At 34.7% G+C, this 13,873-nt stretch overlaps 1 protein-coding gene across 1 annotated transcript in view; it reads left to right on the forward strand.

The window, feature by feature from the left end:
* Nucleotides 1–518: 518 nt before the first annotated feature.
* The window catches only part of LOC145303449 (uncharacterized), a 33,593-nt gene continuing 20,238 nt past the window's right edge, over nucleotides 519–13,873 (forward strand). The window contains exon 1 of the mRNA XM_080144786.1: nucleotides 519–548. The gene's annotated coding sequence lies outside the window, so the exon portion shown is untranslated. The remainder of the gene's footprint in view (nucleotides 549–13,873) is intronic.

Genomic DNA, 13,873 nt, shown 5'->3' on the forward strand with positions numbered 1-13,873 from the left:
TATTACCTTGAATAATGGTGTGCACCATCCCTAGGTGGGAGACCATGATTATGTCAGGTTTGGGCATGATTGGTCCAATAGTTTGGGCTGTAGGAGAGTTGTACGCACATAAACAAACAAACAAACAAACAAACATACACACACGAACGCAACTACTTTTTATATATAGATAGCGAATCATGCGGGACCGATTATTTTAACTCTCCAAACATACTTAATTTAATATTAAATTTATGATTTAATAAGATTTCCAATTTGTATCAACAGAAATATGCGTTTGCAGTGCATTTCTTTTGTTTTTTTTATATGCACTGTGTCTAAATAAATGATACTTGAGGCCATTGATATGAACAAAAGGCAGCAAAGTGATCATAATGATTGCTGTAACAAAGGCAACAATTGTGCAGCGTTAAGATCAATTAAAAACTATTTAAGATATTTATGAAATAGAATGGATATTGATTGAATCGACCAACAGAGTCTCTCCAAGGAGTGCATATCATTACTCACCTTCCTGCCGATATATCAACACTGAGGACAACCTCAAGGTAAGTGTCATTTCTTTTCTACTAGCAATTTCTAAACTGTAGTTCTACGTTGAATTTTAACAAGTGAGCAATTAAGGAATATTTTTTAAACCTTTTTCAAGATGAGAAAAATGTAAACGGCAGATAACAATTCATAACAATTAAACTTTTCATTCAATAAAAAATATAAAACACTAAAAGGCAATACTTTAACACACTGTGTCGCAATGTATATTGGCATGATAATTGATGTCTATTTCTTGTATTAAGTTGTTTAAACATCTGAATATAAAAGAGCAACCATTTGTTTAATCGAAAATCATTTTATGCACGTAAAGTAATATTTTATAATATTAATAAATAAATACATCCCATAAACAATAAGGGCGATCCATTCATATAGATATATGAATAACAATAAAAGCTTATAGCTCTTAAAAACCGCTAAGGTAGCGGAAAAAATAACATAATAGGCTCATTTTCTGATAGTCTGAAACAATATCCAGATGTGCTTTTTCGATCTTCGTCGTTTCCCCAATCTGAATCTGAAAATTCTTCGAATTTTAGGGGACTTGTAAATTTTCTAAATACTAAAATCTGTTCCATAGTTTCTCCTAAATAACAAAGGACTTATTTTGCTCTGTTTAAATCTTTCATTGTCGATCTTGATAATGTTTGTGATAGTTTTGTTACTGTGTAACATATGTCGAGTCTCGTAGCAGTCATTAAATTAGATATTTTGACGGTATAATTTATCGTGGATTATTTCAGATTGTGTGTATACTTTTATTAATATCATTTTCGACCGGTGTAAAGCGTTTCTTGCATTCTCCCATTCCAAATTTCAATAGAATTCTGTCAATGTACCTCGACTGATTTATTTTTAATAATTCTTTTTTCATGAGTAAATCCCATACCCCAAAACCATCATATTTTACCGTGATCGGCAATTTTGAATTTTTATTTTATCTGTTCTTAACGTCGGTAAACTTTATGTCACAGTTTGATGCGATTAAAATGTCATTTATTATCATTGTTTTTGGTATAAAAACCTAAGTCAACTGGGTATTGCTTGAATTGTTGTTCAATCATATAATCATGAAATACTGTATTCCAGCAATGAGCGCTTTGCTTTAGACTGTAAAGTAATCTGCTAAGCCTCCATACGCAATTTTTATTTTTCATTATAAATCTCTCTGGAGGAGTAATGTAATTTTCACTGTCTATTAGGGCATTTAAATAAGCATTTCTTACGAAGGATGTTAAGGTTATATTGCGATGCGATTTGAAATAAAACTCTGATTGCTGTTGGGTTTGTTGTCGGTGAAAACGTAGAAAAATATTCTATACCGTAAATCTGAGAGTACCCTTTAGCAACAAATCTAGCTTTGTATTGTGCAACGCCTGATACTTTAGTCTTTTTTGTAAAGACCCATCTTGTAGAAATGACATGTTTATCTTTTGGGAGAGGTACTACCGACTAGGTATTATTTTCTGTCAAAGCATTATTTCGTTTTTCACTGCTATTTTCCATTGATCATAATGTTCTGAATTAATTGCTTCGGTCAAGCTTTTTGGCATACTTTCCATGAAATAGCAATAGTCGATTTGATAATCGTTCAAATTGTCGCGCACAAAAAAATTGGGTCGTTTTCTACTTCTTTTGGGATAACGTTCAACTTTAACATTAGCATCATATCTGTCATCATTACGAATACTCTTGTCCCCGTCAACGGCGACTTCATTGTCATCATTTGTTTTATTAATCTGATGAAATATCAGTTCATCCTCTTTATATGATGACTTTTCGTCTTTGAAATGAAATTTTACACATCAGATCCTTTTTATTTTATTCTTCTATGGAAAAATACTAAATATGCTGAGCTGTTTTATCGTGCCCAAAGAATATGCCGCTACCGGTTTTAATATTTAATTTGCTCTTTTTTTTTTATCTATAAATGCAAGTACATGCATTCTGCTTAAATTTGGTTTTCTACCGCAGAAAGCGTCATATGTGTTTTTAGATAGTGTTTTGTTAAAGCACCTGTTGCGTATATATGTCGCAGCCATAAGTGCGTACGACCGGGGTTTTTCTGGAAGGAGTTTGGATTCAATGAGTAGACATCTTTCCATTCCAAGAAGTATCCGCCATGATCTTTTCACAGTCCCGTTTTAGTGTGGTGTACTAGGGGCCGATATTTTATGTTTGATACGAGTCCAAAGTCTTTATTAGTGAATTTTGTACGCTCGTCAGGGCGAATACACTTTACTGCACCGTAGGGTCCCGTATCAGTTAAATAGTTTTTTAATTGCTAGCAAGATATCAGATGTTTTCTTTAATAAATAATCCACGGAACCGTTCAAGTCACAATGCAACAGTGATAGGATTTTCTTGGCCTTCTTGTCTGGTATCTTATTTTGGCAGTTTGTGATTTTTCTCTGCGTACAAACGTCGCAGTTAAAGGTTTTTGTAAGTTTTTATTTTCATTCTGTCAACTACATTCGGCAACGTTTTTATATCTGGAATATTGCAGTGCCCAAGAATTTTATGCCATGTTTGTAAATCATGGCAGGCGGTTTTTGATGGGACTACAGTATTTAAATAATATAGTCTCCCATTTTCCTTAATGTGGAATACAGTTCCATTCGGGTGCACCAGTTTTGATTTATTGGGGCTAAAGTTTATATTTGCATCTTGTTTAATGGCAGCTTGTACAGAAAATATATTTTGTTTAAATTTCGTGATTAAAAGAGCGTTTTCTAGAATACAGAAACATAGTTCACCTTTATTGTTCCTTGGTGAGATTTTAGGATCACGTCTTTTCAAAACTAGATACCAGACAAGAAGGCCAAGAAAATCCTATCACTGGCGCATTGTGACTTGAACGGTCCCGTGGAACCGATAGCCAGAGAAAATTATAGATATGTGTTGAATTTCGTAGATGACCATTCAGGTTTACAAAAGGGTTACTTTTTAAAGAACAAATCTGATACCCAGCTTGCAACTAAAAAATATTTAGCCGGCATGGCTTCTTACGGTAAAGTAAAGTGTATTCGCTCCGACAACAGTACGGAATTCACTAATAAAGACTTTGAACTTTTACTAATTAACCATCGTATCAAGCATGAAAAATCAGCTCCTAAATCACTACACCAAAACGGGACTGCGGAAAGAGCATGACGGACACTTTTTGAAATAGCAAGATGTCTACTCATTGAATCAAAACTCCCCCAAAACCTCTGGACATACGCACTTATGGCGGCTGCCTATATACGCAACAGATGCTTTAACAAAACACTATCTAAAACACCATATGAAGCTTTCTGCGGTAGAAAACCAAATTTAAGCCGAATTCATGTATTTGGTTCAACTTGCTTTGCATATTTAGATAAAAAGAGTAAATTAAATATTAAAACCGATAGAGGTATATTTCTTGGGTATGATAAAAATAGTCCAGCCAATTTAGTATTTTTCCAGAGAAAAATAAAATAAAAAGGATCCGATGTGTAAAATTCACAGACACTTTTAATTTTAATATGAAGAGGATGAAATGATATTTCCTCTAATTAATAAAACAAATGAAGAGACTGAAGATGATGGGGACAAGAAGATCCATGATGATGATGATGATGATGATGATGATGATGATGATGATAAAGTCGAAAGATACCTCAAAAGAAATAGAAAACGGCCTGATTTTTTGTGGTCGACAATATGAAAGATTATCAAATCGACTATTGCTATTCCATGGAAAATACGCCAAAAAGCTTTAACGAAGCAATTAATTCAGAAAATTGTGATCAATGGAAATTAGCAATGAAAAAAGAAATAGCTGCTTTGATCGAGAATAATACCTACACGATAGTACCTCTCCCAAAAGATAAACACGTCATTTCGACAAGATGGGTCTTTACAAAAAAGACTATAGCATCAAGCGTTGAGCAATACAAAGCTAGACTTGTTACTAAAGGATACTCTTAGATTTACGGTATAGAATATTTTTCTACGTTTTCACCGACCACAAACCTAGCGACAATCAGAATTTTATTTCAAATCGCATCGCAATTTGACCTAACCACCCATCAAATGGACGTAAAAAATGAATTTGAATTCCCCAATAGAATGTGAAATTTATATTACCCCTCCAGAGGGATTTATAATGAAAAATAAAAATAGCGTGTGGTGACTTAACACGTCATTGTACGGTCTAAAGCAGAGTGCTCAGTGTTGGAATACAGTATTTCATGATTATATGATTAAACAACAATTTAAACAATGCGCTGCAAACCACTGTTTATATACCCAACACAAAGACAATAAACTACTGATTTTGGTTTTATGGGTCGATGATATTTTAATTGCATGAAATTGTGACATAATGTTGACCGATATTAAGAACAAGTTAAATAAAAGATTCAAAATGACAATTTTTACAAAATATTCTGGTTTTGGGGATAGAATTTACCCAAAAGAAAGGACTTATTACGATGAATCAATCGAGATACATTGACAAAATACTATTAAAATTGTGAATGGGAGTGTGCAAGAAACACTCTACACCGGTCGAAAATTATATTAATAAAAATATACACACTAAATCCTCAATAATAGAGGATAAAATATACCGAGAAAGCATAGGGAGTCTTATATATTTAATGACTGCGACAAGACCTGATATATGCTATACAGTAACAAAACTATCACAAAAATTATCAAGACCGACAAGGCAGGATTTAAGAACAGCTAAACAACTCCTTCGTTATTTAAAAGGAACTAAAGAACAGAAGTTACTATTTAGAAAATCAAAAAATCCCCTAAAACTAGAAGGATTGAGGAAACGACGAAGATCGAAAAAGTATATCTGGATATTGTTTCAGACTATCAGAAAATGGGCCTATTATTCCATGGAAATCTAAAAAGAAACAGATTGTATCTCTCTCCCCGTGTGAAGCAGAATTTATCGCGATCACACACACGACCCAGGAAGCACTCTACCAACAAAAATATCCTAAATACTATTTTAGAGCCAGAATTAACTAAAAGTTCCGTAGTAATTGTGATTATCAAGCTAGTATTGTCTTAGCACAGAACATAATAATCCACCAAAGATCTAAGCATATAGATATAAAATACCATTTCATAAAAAAACGAGGTGAAAAAGGAATCCATTATTTTGAATTACATATCACCAGAACAAAATATCGCTGATGTATTCACGAAACCCACAACAAGAATAAAGTTAAAACATTTTGATTCAAAACTTGTCGGGGGATTCGACTTTGAATAATTTTTCACGGGCCTATATGTATATAAATTTCTATATATTGAAAAAAATGTCCTGGGCAAGGCGTTAAACGGCATCCATTTTGTTTGTAGTAACACTTTAACCTACTAATGCGTAACTAATACTTTTATTGAAAAAAAAAACGTAAAACAAAATAGTTACTTTTTGAAAACATTTTCTTTGTGAATTTTCTTTTTGACAAATACTTTTTGCATGCTTATTTTAAGGCGCACATAAATTACAATTGACTTTTACTTTTTATTCACATTAGTTTTCTTTCTTATTTATCAAAATGTCCTACTTTTTTGCATTGTTTTAATTAACAAGAAAACTCTCTTTTTAACGGGTACATATTGCATGTATGTTTATTTATATGTATATTTATTTATATGTGTATATGTATGCGTTTTTGAACAAAACTGCATAATCAAATTTAAGAAATGGCTTCTATTTCACATGCTCACCTCTTTTAATGTAAAAATACAAATCCATTTTTTTTATTTCTGTTTTCTGTACACATATATATGTATGTTTGACATTTGGACAAAATTGAAAGTGGCTTCTTTTTTACATGCTAAAATTAAGATCCAAATGTTGGTTGTTGGTTGGTTGGTTGGTTTTGTTTTACGGCATATGAAACCCTTTCGGGTTATTTAATGCCGAATATTTTTTAAAGATTTTTAAGAATTTTTTTTTAATAGAATATATTTGTTGTTTTCACGTCGGTTTCTATTTAACCCATAGTTGGGACCCTAACAGGTACTACCACTCCGGGTCAAAGTGGACCTGGGAGCAATAGTAATTAAAGGGTGGCTCTACACCCCCCAAAGCCCACAAGCTGGGGCCTCACCATTGGATATAGTTTAAGGTCATATCCAGGACCCCCATTGAGGGACTTTTACCCTCTGCGGGTGGGCAGTCGACATATTCTAATGCCCCACCGACAGGATCAAGATCCAAATGATTTCTAATTTTGTTGTGTATAATTGAATATAAACATATATATTTATTTTGAGTAGAATGAACCAAAGGGACTTCCGCATTATAAAAAATAGAGAGGGTTGTTGCAATATTTTTACTCTATAATGGGGTATGATACCACACAGTCGGGAGATTCTATGTATAAACGCTGCCGCTAGAAACTAACGAATCGAATCAATTTACGTTCTACTACCAACCAATCAGAAACCAGTATTGCTCCATAAATATTAAACCTTTCTGTGGAAACTTCGCATATGTTTTCTTCGTGTCAACACGGGAAGAATCTTTTGCTCTGTGGATTCCAACTCGAGAACTGTCAATTGAGAACCAGTCACAGCCAGGACTTGTGTAGGACAACTAATCATTGGAAACTGTTCTAAAACTAAACATGGCTTACACTTCGAGATCGAATACAATTCCATTCGGGCAGACTAGTTTTGATTTGTTGGGACTAAAGTTTATATTTCCACCTTCTTTCATGGCGGTTTGTACGGAAAATATATTTTGTTTAAATTTCGGGATTAGAAGAGCGTTTTCTAGAATACAAAAAACATAGTTGATCTTTATTGTTCCTTAGCGAGATTTTAGCTTCGCCTCTCTTAAAAACGATATCTTTTACTCGACTGCCGTCGGCAAGCTCTACAAAGTGACTCTGAAGGTTAAAGTTGAGATCAAAATTGATAAAATCATATTCCTTCGTAATCACATGTCCCATTGCACCACATTCGACAAGAAAATTGTTACTGTTGGTTGAAACGTCAAACGTACATGAAAATAAAAATGTATGTTCGCTAACGGAGCTCTCCAAATTTTTAACAGTGTCTCCTTTGAAATTCTTGTATTTATATTGGAAACTTTTGTGATTAGGTCGCCCACAATTGTATAAAAAATTTTCGTATTTTTCTTAGGAGAAAAATTGTTTTTGGAAAAGTTGCAGTTTTTATTTGAGGTAAGGATATAATTACATTTTGGTGTTTTATGTGTGCATTTTTAAATTTCATGATATTTGTAGATTCGTTTTTTTGTAATCATTTTCTCAGTTTCCTCATACCTTTTGAGTGCCACCTTGAATTGACTTAAAGTCACGGGGGGTTCTTTCTGTTATCACGGTGGTAAATAGCTTGAAATCACTTGGAAACCCTTTCAGGACCATGGAAATTAACATACTCTCGCTAATAACTTCGCCAGACATTTTTAATAAATTTGCTGTTGTTTCGGTCCTTATAATATAGTCTGTAATCGCCCTGGCTTCCATACGTTTTAGAGATGTCAGTTCAGTATATAAAGAGATAATGTTGGGATTTCCTTTCGATAAATAATGCTCTCTTTATATGTTCAATGATTTGCAGCCATCGTCCAGGGCTTCTCTCATTACCAACGATAAACTTCGGTCATCTAAGCACTGTATTAATTCCGCAAAGACGGTTGCATTTTTTTTTCAATAAAGTCGGAGTCGTTTTTAGGTTGTGCCTGAATTACTTTGTGTATCTTTTGGATTCATAAATATCCTAAAAATTACGTTTCGAATTTTGATTCTGATCCATCGAACTAAAGTTTTACATTGGACACATAACCTCTTGAACTGTATGCCATGTTTAGCTTCAGAAGAGTTTCCGATGGGTAGTTATTCTATACAAGTCCTGGAGATGACAAATTCTCAGTAGACAGCTACTCTGTACAGGTTCCGGACTTTATAATTTTGCAGCCAAATAATAAAATGCCCATCTCGTGTTGACAGGAAAAAAAATATGTGCAATGTTGCTAAAAAATGGTTTAATAATACTCTTATGAACCTATCAGAGAGAAATGATTTAATGATTGAGAAAACATTTCCAGAAATACAGTAGCTAGAAATCTTGTGAAGTAGGCCTTTATGCCATACCTTGTCGAAGGCCTTTGATATGTCAAGAGCAATTGCACTAGAAATGAAGCCTTTATCAAGTGATTCGCTCATTCTATGAGATATAACCGTTGGCATATCTGCTGTAGATATAGCAGAACGAAAACCATATTGCGTTTCACTAAGAAGGTTATTTCTGCTGAGGTGGCTGACTACTTCTCTATTTAATATGGATTCCAACAACTTACTCATCACACACAAGAGACTTATTGGTCTGTACTGAGAGGGACCTGATTATTACCTGAATTCCTAAATACAGGTCATACTGATGAGGTTTTCCAGGGTGTTGGAAAGCACTTCTCCGTAAGGAAACACTTAAACAGTTTTGTAAGTATGGTGGCAAGTTCTGGTTGAAGCCTTTTTAACACTATAATTGGAATGCCGTCAGGGTCAGTTTCTTTACTAGAATCAAGGTTCTTGATAGCTTGGCGACCTCACGCACAGATATTTGTATGTTACCTAGCGTGTTGTGTGTTATAGGAGGAAATACGGGGAGTGGATGGTCTTCGTCGCATGGGGTAGAATTAGCTGCAAATTTCTTTGCAAATAGTTTGGCCTTGTGTGGCCTCTGATCCTTTGATAATAGTTGGGATAGAAAGCCCGCTTCTATTCAGGATCCTATATCTTATTTGTCCAAACTGGTGGGAACCAAGCCGCTGATCAGCTACTTTGGATTTTACGGATTGAGTATAAAGCTCTCTTGCATTTTTTATTACTCTTTTACAGTGGTGGCTGGCGTTCCTGAAAGCAGCTTTAGTCTCAGTGCATCTATTACGTTGGTAGCTATGGAAAAAGTGATTTCTGTGCGCGATGGCAGCAGCACATTCTGGGGAGAACCATGGCTGGGTGTAAGGTTTTTGTTGGAATATTTTGGATGGTATGAATCGATCTATGCCTACAATTACCCATTCGGTCAGGTTTGATACTATAGAGGACACACCCTTTATAAACATGGAATGCAGAGGTAGATCAAATATGAATGTACCGAAGCTATCCCAGTAAGCCATAGAGTATCGGTATACAGTACGGTGGAGAGGTACGTCTGAGGACGTATTACATTTCATTTTTATCTTAACTGATACGACGGAGTGGTCCGAGGATCCTAGAGGAGATAGAACGGAACATGAATATAGCTCAAGGGAAGTTGAGAGAAAAATGTCTAGAAGGCTTGCATATTGACTGGGTGTATCAGGCACACGGGTGGGCTCGCGAACAATCTGAGTGAGGTCATAGGCAATGGCAAAATCATGACAGAACTTCCCCTCATCATCTGTCTTATTTGAGTGGGTCAGCCATTCCACGTGATGGACATTGAAGTCACCGCAAATGTGAATGTTAGCCGAGGAATGAGCAGACAGGATTGGGGGTCAGATTTAGATGTTGTATCCTTTAATTATTAACTTATCTAGGGAAGTTGTCTGCCCTATTCCAGTTTTGCTTAAAAATAATATGTCCAGTTTCGTCTCCTGTTATTGGGTTTCAACCTCTACAAGGTTGGAACGTAGATCCCTGATGTTGGAGAAGAAGACATGGTGGTAGGGGCCTACGTTGGAGGATGGGGTTCTAGGTTTATTCGTATTTTTATTCTGGAGATATTTCATGTTGAGGTTTTGGGATTTGTGGAACAGGTCGGCATACTTGGTTAGAGCAGGATAGAGAGGGAAAGTAAGAGAGAAAAGGAGAGGAAAATCTTTTTCTTGTAGCACATGATAAGGTCACGCCGACACAATTACCCACTAGTATGGCATCGAGAGGCCCCACCAGAGACTACTGCATGGTCCAGATCCACTCACCAAATGGAAATACAGCGGTCCCAGTACTTTGCACCTGCTGATAGGACAGCCTCCTTAGTGGTTAATCAAGGTTCGGTTTTCTGACTATCAGGCGGATAACGTCAACCCAGACAAAACGTTTACCTCCAGCAGTGACAATGACATGGTCACAAGGATAGACATAGAAACAGAAACATTTCCGACATCTCAGACTACTGTTCATGAAGTACTACCGACCTGGAAAGCAGCTTTTAATTCACCCTTTTAATTCACCTTTTGTCACCCTTTTATATGTAAGAAAACAGTATTAGTTAATAGTAGCATATTTTACAAAAAGGATTTAAGAACAAAAACAAAGATAAGTAAAGTAATCCAAGTTCTAGAAATTTTATATTTTCCTAGCACTCTTATTTCTTTTAGGATTTTACAAGACATTTGTTTCTCAGACAACCATGACTCTGTTACATGATAAGGGCTGTCCCCTTTTCATGTAAGTATAAAAATGGAGAATTTAGTTTAAAATGAAAATGAAATAGCAATAGACAAATTCGAACCTCGTAATTTAGTTTAGAAATAGATTACATGTGAGAATTTAAAAATGTAAAACAAACATTTGTTTAGAATATAGATAAATATTTCAAGGAAAGAATGTGAACTCTCAAGTTTGTTATGAAATTTTAAATTGGAAGAATGCAGCTTATAAGATAATGTTTTTAACATATTGGATAAATAGGTTACTGAGAAATAGGAAAAGTTTTGGACACGTATGTCCAGAGCACGTGAAAGAAGGCACATTTTTTAACATGTGTAAGACGTCACGAAAAATAGAAAGTTCTAGGAATAGAGAAAAAACTTTAGAGTTAGTCAGTCAGTGAGAAAACTCGGAGAGAGTCAGTCGTCTAGGGAGCGAGACGTCACTTCAAGAAAAAATGTGAGACTTTGAATTCTTGGTGATGGAAACACGGCCGTGTGACGAAATAAACCATCAGGTCTTTTTTGTAAAGCTCGTCTTGTGTTTATGATTCTTACAAAAAGGTAAAGTTAAATTGTATTATATATTTGTGTTATAAAATGTCTTTTCATACACATCTCGACTTCTCATCCACAATGAGAATCTACATCATGTCTACACAATGTCCGAACTGTCTGAACACTATCCTTTCACTCCAAGAGTTTCTTCTTCTACACGTCTAAGGAATGAACATCTTGATATATAAGAATCTCTCCTAACATGAACAATCTATCTAAGTCTCTTACAACAACTTCTCTCTCTCTCGGAGTCCTTCAACATCCCTCTTAATAAATCTCTCTCACTAAGAAAAAGCATCACTGTAATAAGACTCTAAAACTCCCTTCTAATATAACCAATATGAAACATATACATATTTTGGTGCCAGTGAACCAGTTTGCATCAGCGATGCAGAAACCGAACCTGGGGTCGATACCACGAAAAAAAACAAAAAAACAAACAAAAAACACAACGTTTACTAGACGATCACAAAATGCGAAAAAGAAAAAGAAACACAACGTTTTAAAAGGGTCCAAGGTAATTAAAAAAGTAATCAAATAAATAATACCACGGAAAAAAAATTACACGATCACAGAAATGCGAACAAAAAAAAGAAAAAAAAATTGAACACACACGCACACAGAGAACAAAAGATACAAGAAATATTTAAAAGAAAAAGAAGAAAAGGCCGATATGCCGTAAAAGAAATCCGTAGTAATGAATGGAAATGTAGTAAACAAGTCACCATGCGTAATTCATTGATAAATGAATTGGTTTGATAAAAAAAACACACACACACATACACGCAAATGCAGAGATTGTGTCACCCATTATTGTTTTGAAATGTGTATGAAGTGTCATTAGAAAATTTGTGTCAATATGAAATCGTTTGGACGAATTGTTGAATTTAATATGTCAATCAAATAGAAATTTTTCAAAGGTCTCATGTAGTCTTTGAAACAGCATATACATTCTGTTTGGAAATGCATTTTTGTGTTCATAGTTTAACTTTTCGGCTTTTTATTTTTTTTGTGTGTTTCATTTGTTTTGTTTTTGAAAAAAAAAGGGACAATTGTTTTGGACAGACTGTTGAATTGTTGTTTGTTACAGATGATTTTTTTGTTGTTGGAAAAAAGTTATAACTGTTGCAAAATGTTTAAATGTATTAAGGTATTTCTTTTTGAAAATGTTTTTATGATGTTGAACAAATATTGTAATTTGTCTTACATGTATCTAAATGTATTGATTTTCACAGCAAGAATTCAAAGTCAACAGTAAATATACATTAGATTTAAACAGTCTAGGAGAAAATAAGATTAAGACGTATGGTTGGCTTACAGATTCAGTTAGAATTTTAGAAGGGGGACAAGAATTAAAATTACGTAAACGGGTATTTAGAGAGTTTTTAGATGTGATAAGCCGCAAGAAAGATGTTTTTTTAGCAATTGGTTTTGTTGTTGTTTTTTTAGAGATCCTAAAAATTTTTCTCCAAGAAAAGTGACTTGGTAGGGATTGATAAGCACAAGATGTGCCCCTATACGAAAAATTTGGGAACCTGGTTAATTAAGTGCTTAAAATAAGCTGGTTGCATGTAACGACTCCAAGCAAGTGGTAAGTAAGACTTGGCTTAATTAATAAACAGGCGTTGGAAAGAATACGAAAATTCTTAAGGGGACCAATAAACCGATGAGAGGTAGTCCCGAGGCAATCACATATAGCATAATGAAGTAAGAGACAGGCAAAAATATGCAGTAGATTACGTAAGAAAGATATAACCTTGTATTTTTTTTAGAGATGCATGAATGTGCGATATATCTGCTGGATCTTAGAAGCTGGTGAGAGAAAAGAAAGACCACAAAACAATCGGGCTATTAGATAGAATTTAAGCGCAATTAAGGTGTTGGGCGCGAAAGGTGTTAGTTAGTTAGGGGTGATATTTCTAAATCCTCGTCGAAGTTTCAAGAATCCAAGCAAGGAAATCCGAGTGAATCCGTATGAGAGAAAAAAGGTATATCTTAAACTTCTGAAGCCAACCACAAAGATTTAAGTATATGAGCTTTGGTACGTCCCGTATAAGATAGTTATAGAAAAAACAAAAACAAAGCCATACTTGATAAGACTAACCATGCGGAAAGAGAGAGCAGGACACTAGGGACGCAGGAAGTCGTCCATTTCGAGAAAGGTGAAAACCTCTAGTCTGCGGCATATGGGTGGCTGGAAAATAGCTGATGTGAATCATAGGTAAAGACCCTACACCCAAAAAAGTAAATGCCACGAAGATCAGAAAGGTTCTGATCTTATAAATAAATAAATAATTGTGAAGTCGGCCGTCAAGGGCTGACTGAAAAAGATCTTTTTTTGATTTTTTTAGCCTGATCTTTCTAGCTGTGTGGTTGTGT

The sequence above is a fragment of the Euprymna scolopes genome, chromosome 2 (genome assembly GCF_053919585.1).
Source record: "Euprymna scolopes isolate OS-2025 chromosome 2, ASM5391958v1, whole genome shotgun sequence".
NCBI lineage: Eukaryota > Metazoa > Mollusca > Cephalopoda > Sepiida > Sepiolidae > Euprymna > Euprymna scolopes.